The sequence below is a fragment of the Puma concolor genome, chromosome A2 (assembly GCF_028749965.1).
Source record: "Puma concolor isolate L17-30 chromosome A2, mPumCon1.1.hap2, whole genome shotgun sequence".
Classification (NCBI taxonomy): Eukaryota; Metazoa; Chordata; class Mammalia; order Carnivora; family Felidae; genus Puma; species Puma concolor.
In genome coordinates this window covers 45,874,709-45,894,592 of record NC_141668.1, presented here as the reverse complement: position 1 = coordinate 45,894,592, position 19,884 = coordinate 45,874,709, and the positions used below count along the sequence as shown (strand labels likewise).

The following is a 19,884-nucleotide window of genomic DNA, read 5'->3' as shown; positions in this document are numbered from 1 at the left end:
AAATCATAGTTAATCTCTCTATATATTGCTTTTAATGTTTTTCTTTTTATAACCTTTAATAAACTTTTTTGTAATTCTTTATATATATTAAAACATAAAACTGATATATTCTTTTTAAAAAATTTTTAATGTTTATTTTAGAGAGAGAGAGAGAGAGAGAGAGCGAGAGCGAGCATGACTGGGGGAGGGGCAGAGAGAGAGGGAGACACAGAATCTGAAGCAGGCTCCAGGCTCTGAGCTGTCAGCACAGAGCCCAACACGGGGCTCGAACTCATGAACCATGAGATCATGACCTGAGCTGAAGCTGGACGCTTAACTGACTGAGCCACCCAGGCGCCCCCAAAACTGATACATTCTCGTAAAAGAAAGAATAAGAACTGAAAGCCCCTTTTTTATTTGCTTGCCGCCTATGAAATTTCACTCTTCTCCAAGGGTAAATAGTTTGCTGAGCAACCTTGCACTGGCATACCTTGTTCAATGAGCATACAAACATATTTGTTTTTGTTTAATGTCAATGGGATCACTGTGTATAAGTTTGTAACTTGCTCATTTCATTTACATGGACATCTTTCCATGTCCAAACACAATAGACTTACCTTGTTCTTATATGAGCTTCATGGAATTCTGTACATAGATATTTCATAATTTATTTAGCCATCAAGATTTCTTCCAAAATTTACTGTTGTGGACACTTTTTTTTTTTTGCATCCACACAGTCTACTTTGATATACAGACTCAGAGTAACGTTCACAGGTGACTATATGATTGAACTCACCGCGACATGTATTTTAGTAGCATTTATATTTTGTTTCACTTAGGAGTTCAGCTCTATGTATTGAACTTACTGTGGAGAGCAGAAGCAGTTGGCTGAGCTAGGATGAAAGTTTGCAGAGAATTTGATCAAATAAGCAGAGCATAGGAGTTTCCTCGCATTTACCACATTTATCTAGTACATCCTTTAATAATCGTTTTAATTAACCTTCTCACTGAAAGCCCATTTGAGTCATGGAAGAGTTCTGGAAGAGTCATGGGTTTCCTACTGAAGGAAAACCATAGCAAATTGGCAGGGATGAAAAATGTAACAAGATTCAGTGAGACAAATATCTTTTGAATGATTGTTATTCCTTCCCCAAGGATCTTTCCACATGGCTGGAGATATGAGAGTAACATACATAAAGCTGATATGATAATGAACAACAGAAGTCATTGAGTAATGTTTCCTGCTGATTAATTTTGAACTTAGTCTTGTCTTGAGATGCTGGAAGTTTGAAGCACAGTTATTCTACTCTTGATGGCCCTCAGCGTATTTATCATCTTTTAGAGAAATAGCAATGTTAGGACTTATTTTCTGACCTTTGTTGACTTTTACTCTGTGAAAAGAAATGTATCAGTTCTTTCTAGGTAAGCTACTCAGTAATTAATGCTTATTCAAATCTTTCTATTTTTCTTAAAAAAAAAAATTTTTTTTAACGTTTACTTATTTTTGAGACAGAGAGAGACAGAGCATGAACGGGGGAGGGTCAGAGAGAGAGACACACACACAGAATCCGAAGCAGGCTCCAGGCTCCTAACTGTCAGCACAGAGCCCGACGTGGGGCTCGAACTCACGGACCGTGAGATCATGACCTGAGCCGAAGTCGGACCCTTAACCGACTGAGTCACCCAGGCGCCCCTCAAATCTTTCTATTCAATGCTTTTATCCTGGTGAAGAAGATCAGTAGGAATCTGGCATTTTAGTGGCTCAGATGACATTTTACAGTGAGTAGAAACAGGGCTTCTCTAGAAGTTGTATTAAGTACTTTTTGATGAGCTGAATGCATGATCTCTCTGTTCTCTCTGCAGTTTTCTTCCCTCCTCTCTCATCCATAAGAATAAAGAGATATTTCATAGACAGAGGGCATTATTTTATTTCATGTAATAAGAATAGCCTTGTTAGGGCCAACTGCTTATTGTTTACTTATTTCTGGAAAGAATATCAATCAGCTATTTTAAAATTTAGGTCGTCCTTTTTGCCCAAAGTCTTCTAACATATTTGCCTTCTTGCCAGTGTTCAACTTATGTTTGGACATGTGTGTTTTTTTGTTTTTTTTTTTGTTTTTTTTTTGTTTTTTTTTTATGTTTGCCTGGTTTATTTAATCAAGTAAATTTATTTCCCTTTTAAAATATTTTTATTTTGTTTTTTAAAAATATTTTTATTTTTTATTTGAGAGAGAGAGAGAGAGAGAGGCAAAGGGAGAGAGAGAATTTCAAGCAAGCTCCACACTCAGCATGGAGACCTACGCAGAGCTCTATCCCGCAACCCTGGTATCATGACCTGACCTGAAATCAAGAGTTGGACAGATGCTCAACCGACCAAGCCACCCAGTTGCTGCCACCCCCATCCCCCACCCCCGCCCCAGCCCAAATTTTATTTTAAATTCTAGTATCATTAACATATGTTTGCCTAAACTTTAATTTTTATTCTCCACAGCAGAGCCAGTCATTGGTGATACTTTAGCTTCAAGAATGGTAGAACATTTGATGGATTCCTGCCCCTTCTAACTTTAAAAAAATTTTTTTAAATTGAAGTTGCATTTTAATTGTAGAAAACTTTGGATGAGGTTTATTTCAGGAGGAAAATGAAATAATCTCTACTCTTGCCACTGAAAGCTCTCTAATCATTAAGACTATGTTAGTGTATTTATTTCATCTTTTTTACTCTTGAGTTTTTATGCCATAAACCTGGATTCATATTTCCTTTTTTTTTTTTTAATTTTATTTATTTAAATTCAAGTTAGTTAATATACAGTGCAGTATTGGTTTCAGGACCAGAACCCAGTGATTCGTCACTTACATATAATACCCAGGCCCGACAAATTCTTTCCTTAATGCCCATCACCCACAGCCCATTCCCCCACCTATCTCCCCTCTGGCAGGCCCTAGTTTGTTCTCTGTATTTAAGTCTCTGATGGTTTGCCTCCTTCTCTGGTTTTATCTTAGTTTTCTTTCCCTTCCCCTATGTTTATCTGTTGTGTTGCTTAAATTCGACCTATGAGTGAATTCATATGATATTTGTCTTTCTCTGCCTGAGTTATTTCACTTAGCATAATACATTCTAGTTCCATCCACATTGTTGCAAATGGCAAGATTTCATTCTTTTTGATTGCTGAGTAGTATTTTGTTATATATATTCACATCTTCTTTATCCATTCATCAGTTGATGGACATTTGTATTTATTCTTTTAAGATCTTTTTCCTCATTTAACAATATCATGAGTATTTACTAAGTCAATAAATGTTCTACTGTATATAATTCTGAATGCTTATAGAGTATTTTATGATATAGCTCTATTGGTGGAATTTTTTCTAATATTTTGTTTTTAAAAATTCTGTGGTCAGATTAAAATGTGTATGGATCTACAAAAGATCCTGAGTAGCCAGCAGTCTTGAAAAAGAAGAACAAAGCTAGGAGTATCATACTTTCTGATTTCAAACTACATTAGAAATCTATAGTAATGAAAACCATATGTCATGGGCATAAAAATAGATACATAGATCAATGGAACAAAATAGAGACTCAGAAATTAATTTATTACAAAGGAGCCACGGATGCGACTGACGAAAGGATAGTCTCTTCAATAAATAGTGTTGGAAACACTGATTGTCAGATGCAAAAAAATGTCTTATACCATACAAAAATCAACTCCAAATGGATAAAGACTTGACTGTAAGACCTGAAACCATAAAACTCCTAGAAGAAAACATAGGATATAAGTTCTTTGATAGAAGTGTTGGCAATGATTTTTTGGATTTGACAGCAAGAGGAAAGGCAACAAAGCAAAAATAAACAAGAGACATACAGTACTGTATAAGTTTACAGTGTACAGCATAAATTATTTGACTTACATATATTATGAAATGATTACTAAAATAAGTTTAATTGACATCTGTCATCTCATATAGATGCACAAAAAATAAAAACAAAACATTTTTTTCCTTGTGATGAGAACTCAGGATCTGTTCTCCTAACAATTTTCAAATATAATTTCTTAATAAATATAGAAACAAAAAAGAGAACATTTTAGCACCACAAAAATCAGAAGACAAAGAGAAATACTAGAAATTTTATACTCAAAACAAAGTTGCTTAATGAGCAAAAGTGAGCATTAGTAAGAGTAGTGGAGAGTAGCTAGCATACATTTTTCTTTTTGAGAAAATGATGACCATCCAGATTTATTTGTTACATTTTTGATAAACTCTGGAACTCATTTTATTTCTGTTCTCAAATTATATCTTGTTGTCCAAGCACCATTTATAATTTGTTTTTTTAAATTTGGAATGCCACTTTTCTCATTTGCTAAATTCCTATATAGTCATTAATTTGTTCTTAGGCCCTATTCCTTGTCCTTGGTTTATTTGTCTATAAATATTGTATCTATAAGGAGTGCCAATACCATATTTGAAAAAGTTAACATATAGTATGTTTTGATGTGTGGGAGGGCTAACCATTCTTCATTGCTCTTGTTTGAAAAAATTTATAGCTTAAAAAAAATAACAAAAAAAGGGGTGCCTGGATGGCTCAGTCGGTTAAGCTCACAGTTTGTGAGTTCAAGCCCTACATTGGGCCCTGCTTTGACAGCTCAGAGCCTGGAGCCTGCTTCTGTCTCCCTCTCTCTGCCTGTTACCCACTCATGTTCTGTCTCTGTCTCTCAAAAATGAATAAACGTTAAAAAAATAAAAAATGTGTGGCTTATTTTTGCTGTTTTTCACTTCTGACTCGTTAAATTTTTTTTTTTTTACATTTATTCTTTTTTGAGAGACAGAGAGAGAGACATGAATATGAGCGGGGGAGGGGCAGAGAGAGATAGAGACACAGAATCCAAAGCTGGTTCCAGTCTCTCAGCTGTCAGCACAGAGCCCGACGTGGGGGGCTGTGAGATCATTACCTTAGCCACAGTCGAACGCTCAACTGACTGAGCCACCCAGGTGCCCCACTTCTGCCTCAAGTTTAAAAAATAGTTTATTGAGTTCTATGAAAAAAATCAAACTAGAATTTTGTTTGGCATTGTATTAAATCTATAGATTATTTTATTGATTGATTGGTTGATTTTTTAATTTATTAATATGAAATTTATTGTCAAATTCATTTTCATACAACACCCAGTGCTCATTCCAACAGGTGACCTCCTCAGTGGCAATCACCCACTTTCCCCTCCCTCCCACCCCCCATCAACCCTCAGTTTATTCTCAGTTTTTTTTTTTTTTTTAATTTTTTTTTTTCAACGTTTATTTTTGGGACAGGGAGAGACAGAGCATGAATGGGGGAGGGTCAGAGAGAGAGGGAGACAGAGAATCGGAAATAGGCTCCAGGCTCTGAGCCATCAGCCCAGAGCCTGACGCGGGGCTCGAACTCACGGACCGCAAGATCGTGACCTGGCTGAAGTCGGACGCTTAACCGACTGCGCCACCCAGGCGCCCCTATAAACAGTTTTTAAGAGTCTCTGTGGTTTGCCTCCTTCCGTCTCTGTAACTTTTTTTTTTCCTCCCCCTCCCCCATGGTCTTCTGTTAAGTTTCTCAGGATCCACATAAGAATGAAAACATGGTATCTGTCTTTGTCTGTATGACTTATTTCACTTAGCGTAACACTCTCCAGTTCCATCTACAAAAGGCCATATTTCATTCTTTCTCATTGCCAAGTAGTATTCCATTGTATATATAAACCACAACTTCTTTATCCATTCATCAGTTGATGGACATTTAGGTTCTTTCCATAATTCGGCTATTGTTGAGAGTGCTGCTATAAATATTGGGTTACAAGTGCCCCTATGCCTCAGCACTCCTGTATCCCTTGGGTAAATTCCTAGCAGTGCTATTGCTGGGTCATAAGGTAGATTCTATAGATTATTTTAGTGCATAACTGACATGTTTATTATATTGATTCTTCCCATCCAGGAATATAATACGTCTTACTATTTATTTAGGTGACCTTTCATGTCGTTTAGTACAAATTGTACTTTCTATCTCTTTTAGTTATTAATTTGTTGGTTAGATCCTCCCTGCCTCCTTCCTTTTTTTTTTCTCTTTCTCCCCCTCCCCTCCCAGCTCCTCTCTCCCCTCCATCTCTTCCTCCTCCCGCTCTCTCCTTTCCATTCCTTCCTTCCTTCCTTCCTTCCTTCCTTCCTTCCTTCCTTCCTTCCTTCCCTTTATGTGCTAAGCACCCTGGTGGATGGTATGGATACAGTGGTGAGTCAAATGTAGAGATCTGTGGCCTCATTAAATTTGGAGAGAGAAACATTAAGTAGATAATCATAAAAATAGGTTTAAAATCACAAGTTTTGTTAATGACGATCTGTTTTAAGGGTATATTGCTTTGGTAACTATTGTGAATCGAATCTTTGTTTTATTACATTAAAATTTTGGGGGGGTAGATGAAGGGAAGGCTGGGTATATAATGCTTTTTTTTTTTTTTCCCCTGTTACACAAGAGATATTCTGCTTTTCTGGTTTCCACTGGTGTTAAGTTAGTTTTCAGTCTAGCTGTTATTCTTTTGCTAATCAGTCTGTTCTCTCCATTGGTTTTAAGAGAGTCTTTGTCTTTGTGTCCTGCAGTTTCTCTATTGGGTATCTAAGGGGGGATTTATTTTTACTTCTCCTAATTAGAATTTATTTGGCTTAAAACTAGATTTTAGGATTGGTGCCTTTCAACAGTTCAGGAAAGACCTCTGTCATTATTTCTTTGAGTATTGCCTCTTCCATATTCTCTCCAGTGTCTCCTAATGGAAATCCAACTAGGTATATGTTGGCCCATCTTCCTCTATTGTTTATGTCTCTTAAGTTCACTTGCATTTCTGTCTCTGTGTTTCTCATTAGTGCATTTTAGATTATTTCTTTATTTTCTTGTTTCCTAAATCACTGCTATTTAGAGACTAATTTCTATTGAAACTACTTTTGGAGTTCTGTTAACTTTGTTAAGTCTAATTATTATATTTTTATTTTTCAAAGTTTATTAAAAAATCTGCTTGGTCATTGATAGTCCCTTAAGCACATTTTTACTATCTGTTTTTATTTCTTTAAATATAAAATATAGTATTTTTATATTCTCTGTTTATAATTTTAGCATATGAAGTCTTCATTGTTCTGATTGTGTTCTTTATTTTTGGTGTCTTTTGCTCTTATTGCCTTCAATTCCTTGTATATTGTGATTTTGCCTGTGAGGTCATATTCTTTGGAACTTTATCCATGGGAATGATTGGTGTGTTCATTCAGAGATTTCAGTTTTCTTTTGTCAGGTACTTGGTTGTTCTGTTAACCCAGGATCCCTTTATACTAAATTCATAGATTAAGGCTTCTTGGGCAAGCCAATAGAGTGAATTTGGTCTGAAAACCCACATTAAGATCGGGCTGGGGGTTATGAATTCTTAGGAGAGATTTTTTTTTTTCCTTCATCTGATTCCAAGTTTTTAGATGTGCATTTTATTTTGCTTTCTCTTTGGCTTGAGGGGGAATGCTATTTCTAAGTTCTCCTTACATTGAGGGTAGAGCCCTGTGTGGTTTTAGCTTTCTACTGCAGGGAGGGAGATAATGTACAGGATCAATTAGATTCCCTACATAGAGTCGGCCCCAAGGTTTTTCTCCTTTACCATATGTCATTTGAGACCTTGAAAACTGAAGCTGAAAGTTATCTAGTTTAGGAAAATGCCCACAGGCTCTGTTTACCTTTTTCAGTTCTCACTTTCATTTACTGTTTGGCTTCTGAATTTTATTTCTTTTTTCTTTGTTTCTTTCTTTTTCTTTTTCTTTTTTTTTTGGGCAGCATATTGATGTGCTTAAAAATACTGTTTTTAACAAATGTTTTATTCAATAATTTAATGGGAAAATCAGGGTTTTATCTGTTACTCTCATATATTTACTTAATAATTTAATTTTATTTATCTTTGCAAGCAGTTCTTTTGTAAATAAGACAAGAGTGAAGGAAGATACTATATCAAAGAAACAGCAAGTGGTTATATCAAGCTTTGTCTGCCAAAGTGAAATAATTGACATTTTGTATTTAAATGTGATGAAAGTTATAAGCGTACAAAGTGCAGTTGTGATAATAGGCCATGTTGAATTTGTAATCACAGAGGGATTTAGAGATTATGTCATTAGAGTATTACTTTTTGCTTAGTTTTCACTTGGAGGAAAAAGACTAGAGATAAGATTTATAGGGTTGTGTTCCTGCCCCGCTACTTCTCAGCTGTATGTCCCTAACAAATCATTGAACTTTCTTGAGCCTTTAGTCTGTCCACAGTGACATGAGAAGGATAGTTCTTGACCTTCCCTAGTTACAGAATAGTTGCTAAAGTTGGATATGCTAATTATCTATGTGTCAGCACTTGTAAACTGCTATCATTGTTGATTTTGAAGTTTTTAATTTGCTCCTATTAATTTAATGAGATTTCTATGAGAGGTCATCAATGAATTCATACACTGCTTCCTTTTTTCCATATAACCTCTTGAAACCCTCAATTCTTTATCTTTCTTTGTTTAATATCCTCTTTGTATGACGTTATAGTTCAGTTAACCTTTAGAGTATAGAGCAGAAACCAAGAAATTTGAAAGCTGGTTTAGAAAGATTTATTGAAATACTCAGTGTTACCTAGTTATACATCTCTTTCATGTTCATATCAGATGGCGTTATATTCCAGTGTTTTAGGGCATAGAGTAAAAATTAGTCTTTGATAAAAAAAATAGTAAGAGCATGCAATATCCAGTCAATGTTGGGAAGATTTTTAAAAAGTCAATTGCCTTTTGGTAGGATTAGATTCTTTTCTACTTGTCAGCAGAGGGAGCCTTTGCCTCACTTATGGATTCCAGAAGCCTGATAGTGGTGAGATTATAAAAAGCCAAAATGTCTTTGAAAAACGCTTGTTTCCTCACCTAGGCCTTAATAGGTTTTGGAACAAGTTTTTCCTTTGTTCTTGTAAAGGAAAAACTTTTTGTGCTTGTTTTTCTGAGTTCTTTACAATAGCGCCTGTTAAGTGCTAGTGTGGGAAGTTCTTTAAAAGTGGTTAATGCTTGGATAAAATAGTCGTTCTCAAGTACTATCCTGTGTTAAAGTTTTGAATGATTTTAAGGCAATGAGAAAAATAGCTAATGAACTAAATTTTTTATAAAGCTAAAAAAATTGCTCAGTTAAAGGCTGTACTTAGTGCTAACATTTTCTCATTTTGTACCTCCTACTTATTTGTATTATATTGTCTTTTTAAAAAAAATTTTAATGTTTATTTATTATTTTTGAGAGACAGAGACAGAGCATGAGCAGGGGAGGGGCAGAGAGAAGAGGAGAGACAGAATCTGAAGCAGGCTCCAGGCTCTGCGCTGTCAGCACAGAGCCCGATGCAGGGCTCAAACTCACAAACCGCAAGCTGAAGTCGGATGCTTAACCGACTGAACCATCCAGGTGCCCCTGTATTGTCTTAATAGAAAAATGTTCATGATAACAGTCTCTGTTTTTAAAAATATCTTCTGATTGGGCAGTTCACAAGGTTGACAATCTATGATGATCAGTGAAATTCAAGAACCTGGAATCACTGTTTTTAGCAAGTAGTTTCACAAATAGAGATTGGAATTTCTGAACTGAACCATTTCCAACTTCCTGGTCACCTTTTGTTCTAACTTTCCCCGGAGATGTTTTCTACCCTTTTGTATCTAGGAAGTGAGACTTAATGGCTAAACTGTCTGAGATACAGGTAAGTGTAGATACTAAGGAAAGTTAGTTTTTTAAAAAAATTATTATTATTATTTTTTAGCATGCAAATTTTGGGATTAAGACTGACATAATTCCTACCATGTTCCAGATACTAAACTGGGTATTTGGCATATGTTCCCTTTAATATTCATAGCAACCCAATGAGGTACAGAGGTTTGTGATAAGGTTTATTTTGCATTTGAAGAAACAGACTGAATTAAGCAAAGTAGTCAAAGCCACATATCTAGGTTGTGTCAGAGTCAGGATCCAAAACCTTATCATTTTTTTTTGTTGTTGTTGTTGTTGTTCAAAATCATTGCTCTTTCCACTATATATTAATACTTTAATCTGCATTTGATACTTTTTCCAATTTGTTGTTTTATGGTATACAATCCTGCTCTGGGAATAGGTAATAGCCAGAGAGTCTCCTATTTACTATCCTTTTTTGGGTACTTTTCCTCTGGTAACAATCCCTTGTTTCATATTACCCAGAAAAAGACTTTGTACACAGAATTCTAATAATTACTAAAACTTTAGGGCTTAATCTGTGTATGTTTTTGAAGTTAGAGATTTATGAAATACTGATGGATACAAAGATCATTCTATTCCTTTGGTATCCTCTTTGGGCTTCCCCAGTTCTCAATGGTTGAGTGTTTTTCACATTCATTTACATATTTTCCTTTTGGGGTTCTCTCAACCCTACCTTTATTTCCTGTGCCTTTCCATTAGAGTTTTCCTTTTTTTTTTTTTTTTTTCAAAGTGTGTTTGTTTATTTATTTAGGGAGAATGTGCACGTGTGCACAAGCAGGGAAGGGGCGGAGAGAGAGGGAGAGAGAGAATCCCAAGCAGGCTCTGCTCTAACAGTGCACTATTAGTGCAGAGTCTGACTTGGGGCTTGAACCCAAAACTGCGAGATTATGATCTGAGCTGAAATCAAGAGTCAGATGCCTGACTGAGCCACCCAGGCACCCCTAGAGTTTCTCTTTCTTAGGAGCTAAGTTATCCTTAACCTTTTCTCTTTCTTCAATATTTCTTAGTATATCTAATGTTGGACATACAATGAGTACTGTGATTTTTTACCATAGTACTAAGACCTAAAAATAATTTAGAATTCTGGGGGCACCTGGGTGGTTCAGTTGGTCAAGCATCCGATTTCAGCTCAGGTCATGATCTCACAGTTTGTGAATTTGAGACCTGCATCGGGCTCTGTGCTGACAGTGCAGAGCCTGGAGTCTACTTCAGATTCTGTGTCTCCCTCTCTCTGCCCCTACCCTGTTCATGCTCTGTCTCTCTCAACATAAATAAACACTAAAAAAATAAAAAAATAATTTAGAATTTCAATTATTATTATTTATTTAAATATTTATTTATTTTGAGGAAGAGAGTGTGCAAGCAGGAGAGGGGCAGAGAGAGGGAGAGAGTGTGAGAATCCCAAGCAGGCTTCGCACATCAGCATAGACCCCGATGTGGGGCTTGACCCCATGAACTGCAAGATTACGGCTTGAGCCAAAACCAAGAGTCAGATGCTTAACCGACTGAGCCACTCAGGTGCCCCTAGAATTCCAATTATTAAATGTCACATATTAAAACTATTTCAGGGCCTTTACTATACCATTTTTACTTTGGCACCATTCATTCATTCATTCATTCAAATATTTATTGAGCTGTTGAGCTCTACTAAATACTAGGGACTGTTTGGGGTAGGGAGATGTGGTAAATAATGCATACTGCCAGATCTTAAGGTGTTTTCTTGTGAATATGGTGATATTGTTAAATATCTTGGCCCACTTGAGGATCATTGGCATCCTGGTACCTAGTACTACAGTCTGACATGGGTTTTTAATTTTGTAATGGTTTAGTTGATTTGAACAGATGTTTTGGGTCCCAACATATAAGGGATTAGTCTCAATACTGTGAACTAGATAATGAAAGTAAAATATCTTCAAGAATTTTATGCTTCGTTTATGGAAGTTTGATATGGGAGAGAGAGATGCCAAATTTCACCATATCAGGAAAAATCTTGTTAGTACTAATAGTGAGTGATGCAGAATGTACTGAGGATAGAGGGAGACTGGGTTATTTATGCCTAGAGGGGATTGGAGAAGGCCTCGAAGTGATGGGGATGTGTCCTGAGATAGAGGAGGTGTAGAAGGATTTTGTGATGTTAAGGAAGAGAGTGACACCTGAGATTAATTTAACTACGCTAACAAACGCATAAGGACATTTAGGGCAGGCTTATGTTACCTGAAGCGTTTGGTGGTTGGGACTGGATGAGAGGGAGTAGTCAAAGTTCATTTGGCAGACACATTAAAGAGTTTTTTGGATTTCCTGCTTTTTAATTTATACTTATTTCTGGAGACACTGGAGTACCTTTGAAGCTTTTGAATGGGTTGATAACATGATTGTATATGTATATTAAGATGATGGCTTTGGTATATTTGTTTTTATGAGTTTTATTAAAGATAAGGTATTTTAGCTGCTTCTTTTAGAAGAATCCAAGGAAATTTATTAGACCAAACAATGGTTAAATGGCACATCAAACTTTGTGATAAGAATTGACAGTTCAGGGGGCGCCTGGGTGGCGCAGTTGGTTAAGCGTCCAACTTCAGCCAGGTCACGATCTCGCGGTCCGTGAGTTCGAGCCCCGCGTCGGGCTCTGGGCTGATGGCTCAGAGCCTGGAGCCTGTTTCCGATTCTGTGTCTCCCTCTCTCTCTGCCCCTCCCCCGTTCATGCTCTGTCTCTCTCTGTCCCAAAAATAAATAAACGTTGGAAAAAAAAAAAAAGAGTTGACAGTTCAGGAAATTTAAAGTTACCGTTGTCTTTATCCCTAATTCTTTTTTATTTACTTTTTAAAACTGTATGAGTTTAGATGAAGCTGAACCTCAGCTGGGAATTTCTTGCCTTTAGTTATATTTTTCACAACCTAATTTAATTGGCTTGACTGACTCTAGTGTAGACTATAGTTTTTTTGTTCTTTCTTTGGATACACTCATGATTTTAGGATTAAGAGAGTTAACAATATATAAAAAGCAAATGTTTAGCTTTTGGGGTTATTGCTTTATGGGATGGATAATATTGCAAATGAAGAATATTTGTACAAAATGAAGAGGTATTTAAAAATGTTTTCTGTTTGTTAGTATTTTCTTTTGGTTTTTGGTTTCCTATCATGACTGACAGGAATTACTTTGAGACATCTACCTCACTTTGAAACTAGTTACTTAAAAATTTTATACCCCCAACATTATATTCTTTATTCTTTAAGGTTTTTTTTTTTTTTTTTTTTTAATGAGAGAGAAGAAAAGAATGCTGCTAAGAAGCATCCTGTATGACATCATCTGTCTTGTCTTTCTTATGTCACTCAGGGTAATCCTGCATAAAACATTAATAAAAGAGGTGAGGGAAGATTATAGATATGTGTGTGTTGGGGGAAGGATGCGGAGGCAGGGACAGTGCATTCCCAGATAGGGCTTTCTGGCACACTCATAATACGTTTCTTTTCTTTTTCTTTAAAAAAAAATTTTTTTTTAATGTGTATTTGTTATTGAGAGACATAGAGACAGAGAGAGACAGAGCATGAGCATGGAAGGGGCAGAGAGAGGGGGAGACACAGAATCCGAAACAGGCTCCAGGCTCTGAGCTGTCAGCACAGAGACCGACGCAGGGCTCGAACTCACAAACCACGAGACCATGACCTGAGCTGAAGTTGGATGCCCAACCGACTGCACCACCCAGGAGTCCTTCACACTCACAGTACATTTCTTTAGAGATTTTAATGTGAGGGAAATTGCTGTTTTGGGGAAAGTAAACTTAAAATAGGCAAAAAATCATCTTGAATAGCCAGTAGTTCACACAGACCTAAGCTTTGAAAGATTTTCCATAGTTCTTAAATTCTTAAAGACCCTTTGCTTTGACAAAAAGGATAATTTTCCGATTGAGTACTCCTTCTTACATTAAACTTGCCCTTTTTGCTCTGAAGCACCTTTTTCCTCTCAGCTTAAAGGTTTTTTTTCACATGATTTGGTCTGTAAGGAAGAGGGCAATCCAATAATATTACTTACTTACCACTTATTGAATGCTTATCAGGATCAGGTGCTATATATTTTCACTGTATTTTACCTTATAGCAACATCATATAATCTTTTCATACCACTACTTTACAGTAAGGAAACTGTTAGAGCTTTCAGGGCTAAAATAAGGATGCAGCAACTCTGGTCTCAAGTTGTGGTTGTGACTTTGCCATCAGTTCTGATGAGCATCCCTGCCGTATTCATCAGCAGTCTCCCTCCACCTAACACCCTCCCCCAGAGTTCACTGTTCTCACTCCTCTCCCAAGGTAGTTCTCTTATGATCCATGTGTCTGTGCAGTGTGCCCTCTCTGCTTTTGTTTCTCTGATGGTCTGGCAAACTTTCTCAACCTGCAAGACCCAGGTGTTATCTCTGTTTTGAGGCTTTTCTTGATTCTTCCAGATGCTGTTAATCAAGTTGCATTGCCTGTTAACTTAGTCTAATATGCCTCTGTTCTTACATAATTATAATATTTAACTGGTTAACTCCCATATTCACTGACCTTTCTGAGGGTGGCAGCTGTGGCTCTCCTAGCATGTACTAGGTGTAACAGTGAATGTTTGTGGAATTTGTTCAATGAATGTGAGTTCTGGAGAATGTTATCAGACCTTTCATGATCATTACATTGGACAAAGTAATTCACCCAATATCTTATGCAAGTGATAATATAATGTTTAGGGCCTTCATTTAAACTCTAACATTGCATTCATATTGAATCCATCACATATAATGCTAATTTAACGAATGGTTGTAATTTCGTTATAATATGTTATTAAACTTGTTCACAGTTTAAGGGGAAAATTGTGATAAATAGCTTGGTCGAACACACACTAGTGGTCTTTGTAAGGCTATTAAAGTACCTATTAAAATGAGACACATTAAAATGTCAAAAAGGCAAGTTCATAGGAAGAGTTAGTATGTAGACTCAACTTTTATTTTCTTGAGTCTTAAAGTAATTAGTCTCATGAAGTTATTTATTGGGGGAAACTCTTGAATAATAGTTGAGAATTTGTGTAATTTTTCCCTGGTACATATTTAAAAATATTAGCTATTTAGCTCAACACATGTGTTCTATTTGTTGATTTCCTCTGTTTGGTTAGGGCTTTAAATTTTATTTATTTATATATAACTAAGGTTTTAAACTTAGAATCTCCTTGAATATTACATTATTATCAGACACTAATTGCTTTTAGAATGTTCAAATAAAAAAATATGAGGGAGAGAGTAATAAGAAAGAAGCTAGCTATTCTTTCATTCATTTAATTGCCAATTATTAGTTATTAAGCATAATCAAATAGTATCATGTATTTCAAAATTATAGTAGTTTTATTTATATGATGATATGAATTAAAAAGTACAAAAATGCTTTAAGAAATAAAAAATAAAACAGGTTAAAATAAAAAAAAGTACAAAAATGATATTTAATGGTGAATTTATTTTTTTATTTTTATTTAAAAAAATTTTTTTTTTTTTTTTCAACGTTTATTTATTTTTGGGACAGAGAGAGACAGAGCATGAACGGGGGAGGGGCAGAGAGAGAGGGAGACACAGAATCGGAAACAGGCTCCAGGCTCTGAGCCATCAGCCCAGAGCCCGACGCGGGGCTCGAACTCACGGACCGCGAGATCGTGACCTGGTTGAAGTCGGACACTCAACCGACTGCGCCACCCAGGCGCCCCTTTAATGGTGAATTTAAAATCCTGCAAGCTCTAGGGGCTCCTGGGTGGCTCAGTTGGCTGAGTGTCTGACTTCAGCTCAGGTCATGATCTCACAGTTCGTGGGTTTGAGCCTCATGTCGGGCGCTGTGCTGACATCTCAGAGCCTGGAGCCTGCTTCAGATTCTGTGTCTCCCTCTCTTTCTGCCTCTCCCCTGCTCATACTCTGTCTCTCTCTGTCTCAAAAATAAACATTAAAAATTTTTTTTTTTTAAATCCTGCAAGCCCTAGAAATGCATCCACCATTTGTTTTTAGGTCAGTATCTGTTGAAATTCTACCCTTAACATTTTTATGTCCTTGCTCATAGCAAGCATGTTGTATGATTTTTGAGTTAGGTTTGCAATAAAGATTAATGAGTTAGTGTTTCAGGTTTTCTGTAACAACAACAACAAAAATTTTTCCTTGTGTGCATGTGTAAAAAGGAGCAAGCGGAAGTTCCACAGACTGTTGGACTCTTCTGTTCTTATGTATCAGTCTCTTGATGTTTCCTGTCTGCCTTTTTGACTACCTATACAGCTGTTTTTCATGTGTTTTTCAGGCTTGGAGAAAGACCAAGTATTTTTGACAGCTGCACACTGAAGTGCAATATATGCTTGGCCACAGGTCACGTTTGCATTTCTTCACTTGTATTTTTACTCAATGTGTAAAAGAAATATGAGCATAGAGAGATTCAGAAAACATGTAGCATGCTGAGTAATGGTAGTCTTCTTTTATGTATGCCATTCTACTTTGCTGTGTAGATTCCACAGGAAGAAAAAGACAGCAGAGAAATGGAGGAAATGGTGTTCAGGACTGCCCACCATGGGGCCCTTGTTGCTATAATAGTGAATGATGGAAAGTGCTCTGGGTCATGCATGGTAAAAAGAACTTGTGAGCATGGGGACACACACACATGCACGCATGCATGCACACACAGTGCTACACACCACTTTAATGAATAGATTATAATTTAGTAGAGAAAACTGTTAATTAAACAGTCAGTTCAACATGTTTGTGCATCATGTTAAAGCCTTGGCTACATGATATTTTAACACCAGGAAATGAAACACAGTATTTATCGTGTTCATTTTGCAAGGCTGCCATAATAGAACTTTCGTGCCTCCATCTCCCCATCCCCACAGACACGAAATTTTTCTTTGCCTTTGAAAATGAAAAGGGAATGATTTTTAATACCCTTTCAAAATGATTTTGCTAAGTCCTTTCTCAACTCTTTCCCAGATCTCGCAAATAAGGTTTGAAATCACAATGGTTAGTTTTTTCTCATCATGGTTAAAGATCAATAGGATAAATATCCAGATGTTAAATTCTGATGAAATCTCCAACCTTCCTAATTATTTCAACTTTAAAAGCTGTTTTATTTTTCTCTGTATAGTTAAGTCATCATTTTTGAGGAAGCATCATTAAGATATTGTCATCTTTTCAATCTACTGCTTGCTTTTACGTTTCATGCCCTGTTGGTAAAACTTGTTGCATTGCACTAGGTCAAGTCTAATTGCTTCTGTGTCTTCTAGTATGTTCCTTTTCCCTCCCCCAAACTTTCTTTACTCATACCTTTGAATGCTCTTCATTATCCCTATCCTTCTCAGTCTAGGGATACATCCTACCTCATGAAATCTTTCTCAGACTGTTCACTGTAATGAAGCTCTTTGATGGTCTGTAGTACTTAATCTGTTTCACATCACTTCGATTTTACATGTTAGCTTATGTTAATTTTTAAAATGGATCTAGTGTGGTATAATGGAGCCTCCTCGGGAACATGTAAGATATAACAGAGTGAGATTTCATTTGAGTCCTAGCTCTGTCATTTTCTCACTCTTTGGCATGAGGCAAATTATTTAAGCTCTGTGGTTTTCAGTCTTCTCATGTCAAATGGGACTGTTGTTCGCCTTTTGGAGTTATTAAAGATTGTAGCTAATTTGCTGGGTAAATGTTTAGTACAAAGGAAGGAATAGAACAGGTGCTCAGTAAATGTCAATAGTAATTTTTATTCCTGTTGTTCTATATTTCTTACAGCTCCTAATAGAATACTGAGCATGTGGTAAGGACTCTTTGAGTACAGTTCAGGGCTAGGTCATTTAAATAGCTCCTGAAATCCTATCGGTTTTATGAAGGCTTCCTGTTGGCTGTGTTTTATCAGAACTACAAAACTTTCATGGCTTCTCTGGACTGTTCTTTCTGTTCCCATTATCTGTAAGGGGAGCCTTTGGTATGTATTCTGAAGTGGCTTCCAAAGCAGCGATTTGAAGGATTTATTTATTTATTTTTGAGTAATGTTTTGGATTGATCCCTACATTTTTCTAAATATCAGCAGCCAGGATTGTAATAAATAAAGCATTTTTCACATACTTCAAATGCAGTATGTGAAACACATAGAATAAAATCTCAGCCAATCTGAACTTTAGATGAATAAATTATTTTGCCTAGCTTACTTCAGTTTAAGAGACATTTATTAGTGCATCTGTTATGTGCCAGGCATTTTATCGCTGTTGGATTTACAAAGATGAGTAAGACATGGCTCCTGCCTTTGCGTTTAGTTTAGGGTGAACAAGAAACACAAAAACAGATCATTTCAATTGATGATTAGTTGTAAGATGGAGGTGAGGATGGGATCACACGTGGAGGGTGGTTGAGGGGGAAAGAGATGAGCCTAATGTTGTCATGTCTCTCAGAGGACAAATGGGTTGATTGACTTGATTCAGGGACAGAGTGGCTCAAGGTGGCTTCAGTATTTATGGAATTTATTCCCTGAAATGTTCCCAGGTAGGTTTGGCTCCAAGTGAGACCTGATACTGTGGCTCAAACATGTCTTCCATGGCCTTCTCTTAATTGTTCCTTTGCAAAAGCCAAATGACCTCTGTGGTTTGAGACTTTTATCTTCCTCACATATTCCTCAGGGGGAAGAGTACGTTTTTCTCTAGTTCTAGCTAAACCCAGAAAGTTAATTTTAGCTGTAAATCATACCTATCCCTGAACCAATCACTGTGATTAGTGAGACACTAATTGGTAAGCCAGGGCCTATTGTCAAGCTTAGAATATAGTCAGTCTTCTTCATATCTCATGACTAGAGATAGGAAGAGAGGAGAAGGGATGACCAAGAGGCTGCCAGCAGATGTTCATTAGACCAGGAGAATAAATGTAAGAATTTTTTTGGGAAAGGTCATAATATAAGCAAAATCAAGGAACCATACACCATTATGATGTATGTGGGAATCAGCAGGTAGTTAAACATTAATACACATGTAGTATGAGACTTAGAAAATACTTATAAAGTTATAATGTGATGGAGTATTTGCCACCTGCTGGATTTAGTTTTCATCCATTACTTCATTTAATTCTCACAAAAGCTAACTAAGGTAGGTGTGCCATCTTGCAGATAGGGAGACTTGAGCCGGGAGCCCACAGCTAATAATTGGTGGAGTTAGACTCAAAGCCCAGATTATCTGACTCTGGAGGCAGCCCATGTGGACATTGCAGTATAAACACTCTCTTCTATATTGCTAGAATTTCAGGAAATAAGACTTCATATAGTGCCATGCTAAGGAGCCAAGTTTTCTCTGGGGCTCCGGTTTTTTCCAAGCTCTAGCTCTTTGTTTTACCATGCTAAGGCAGTGGTTGTCAAACTTTAGCATGCATCAGATAGCCTCTAGGGCTTGGTAAAACCTAGAATTGCTGGACCCTATCACTAGAGTTTCTGATTTAGTAGAGCTAGAGAGGAGCCCTAGAATTTGCATTTCCAAGATGATGCTGATGCTGGTGGTCTTGGAACCTACATTATAAGGACCACTTCTTTTAGGTCTTTGGGAGTCTGAAGATTTGTAGTTCAGTGGCATTCAACATACTGAAATGAATTCAAATTTTGTTGGCACTTCTACTTGGAAATACACATACTCTGACCTCATATTCTTTAATAATACAGACATCAAGAATACATTTTGGCTACAGTAATACTCGCCATCAAAGGTCAGAGTCATTGCATAAATTTTTTATTGATTGGATTTCTTTTGTCTCTTTGATTCTTTTTTTTTTTTTTTTTTGTCTCTCTGATTCTTGACTTATTAAGATTAAATTTATTGTTCTCCTCCCCGGTCCCACTCAATTCACTAATGTTCAGTTCCCTCTCTGATTGTTAAGAAAGTGCATTTATATACAAAAGGTATATATTTAAACGCTTTATTTTGCCTATATTTTTATTGTGAAGAAATTTGAGTTCCAGAAAAAGTAACATGGACACCATATTTCCACCATCTAGAGTCAATAGTTGTCAATGTATATATGCATGTGTATACACACACAGATGTTTTCTAACGAACCACTTAAAAGTAAGGTACAGATCTTGTGCTACTTCACTCATAAATATTATAGCATATATCTCCCAATAAAGAACGTTCTCTTT

The 19,884-nt window shown here is 36.5% G+C and overlaps 1 protein-coding gene across 12 annotated transcripts in view; it reads left to right on the top strand.

The window, feature by feature from the left end:
* Nucleotides 1-19,884, top strand: part of BBS9 (Bardet-Biedl syndrome 9) — a 454,270-nt gene that overhangs the window by 93,687 nt on the left and 340,699 nt on the right. The gene's annotated exons all lie outside the window — the stretch shown is intronic.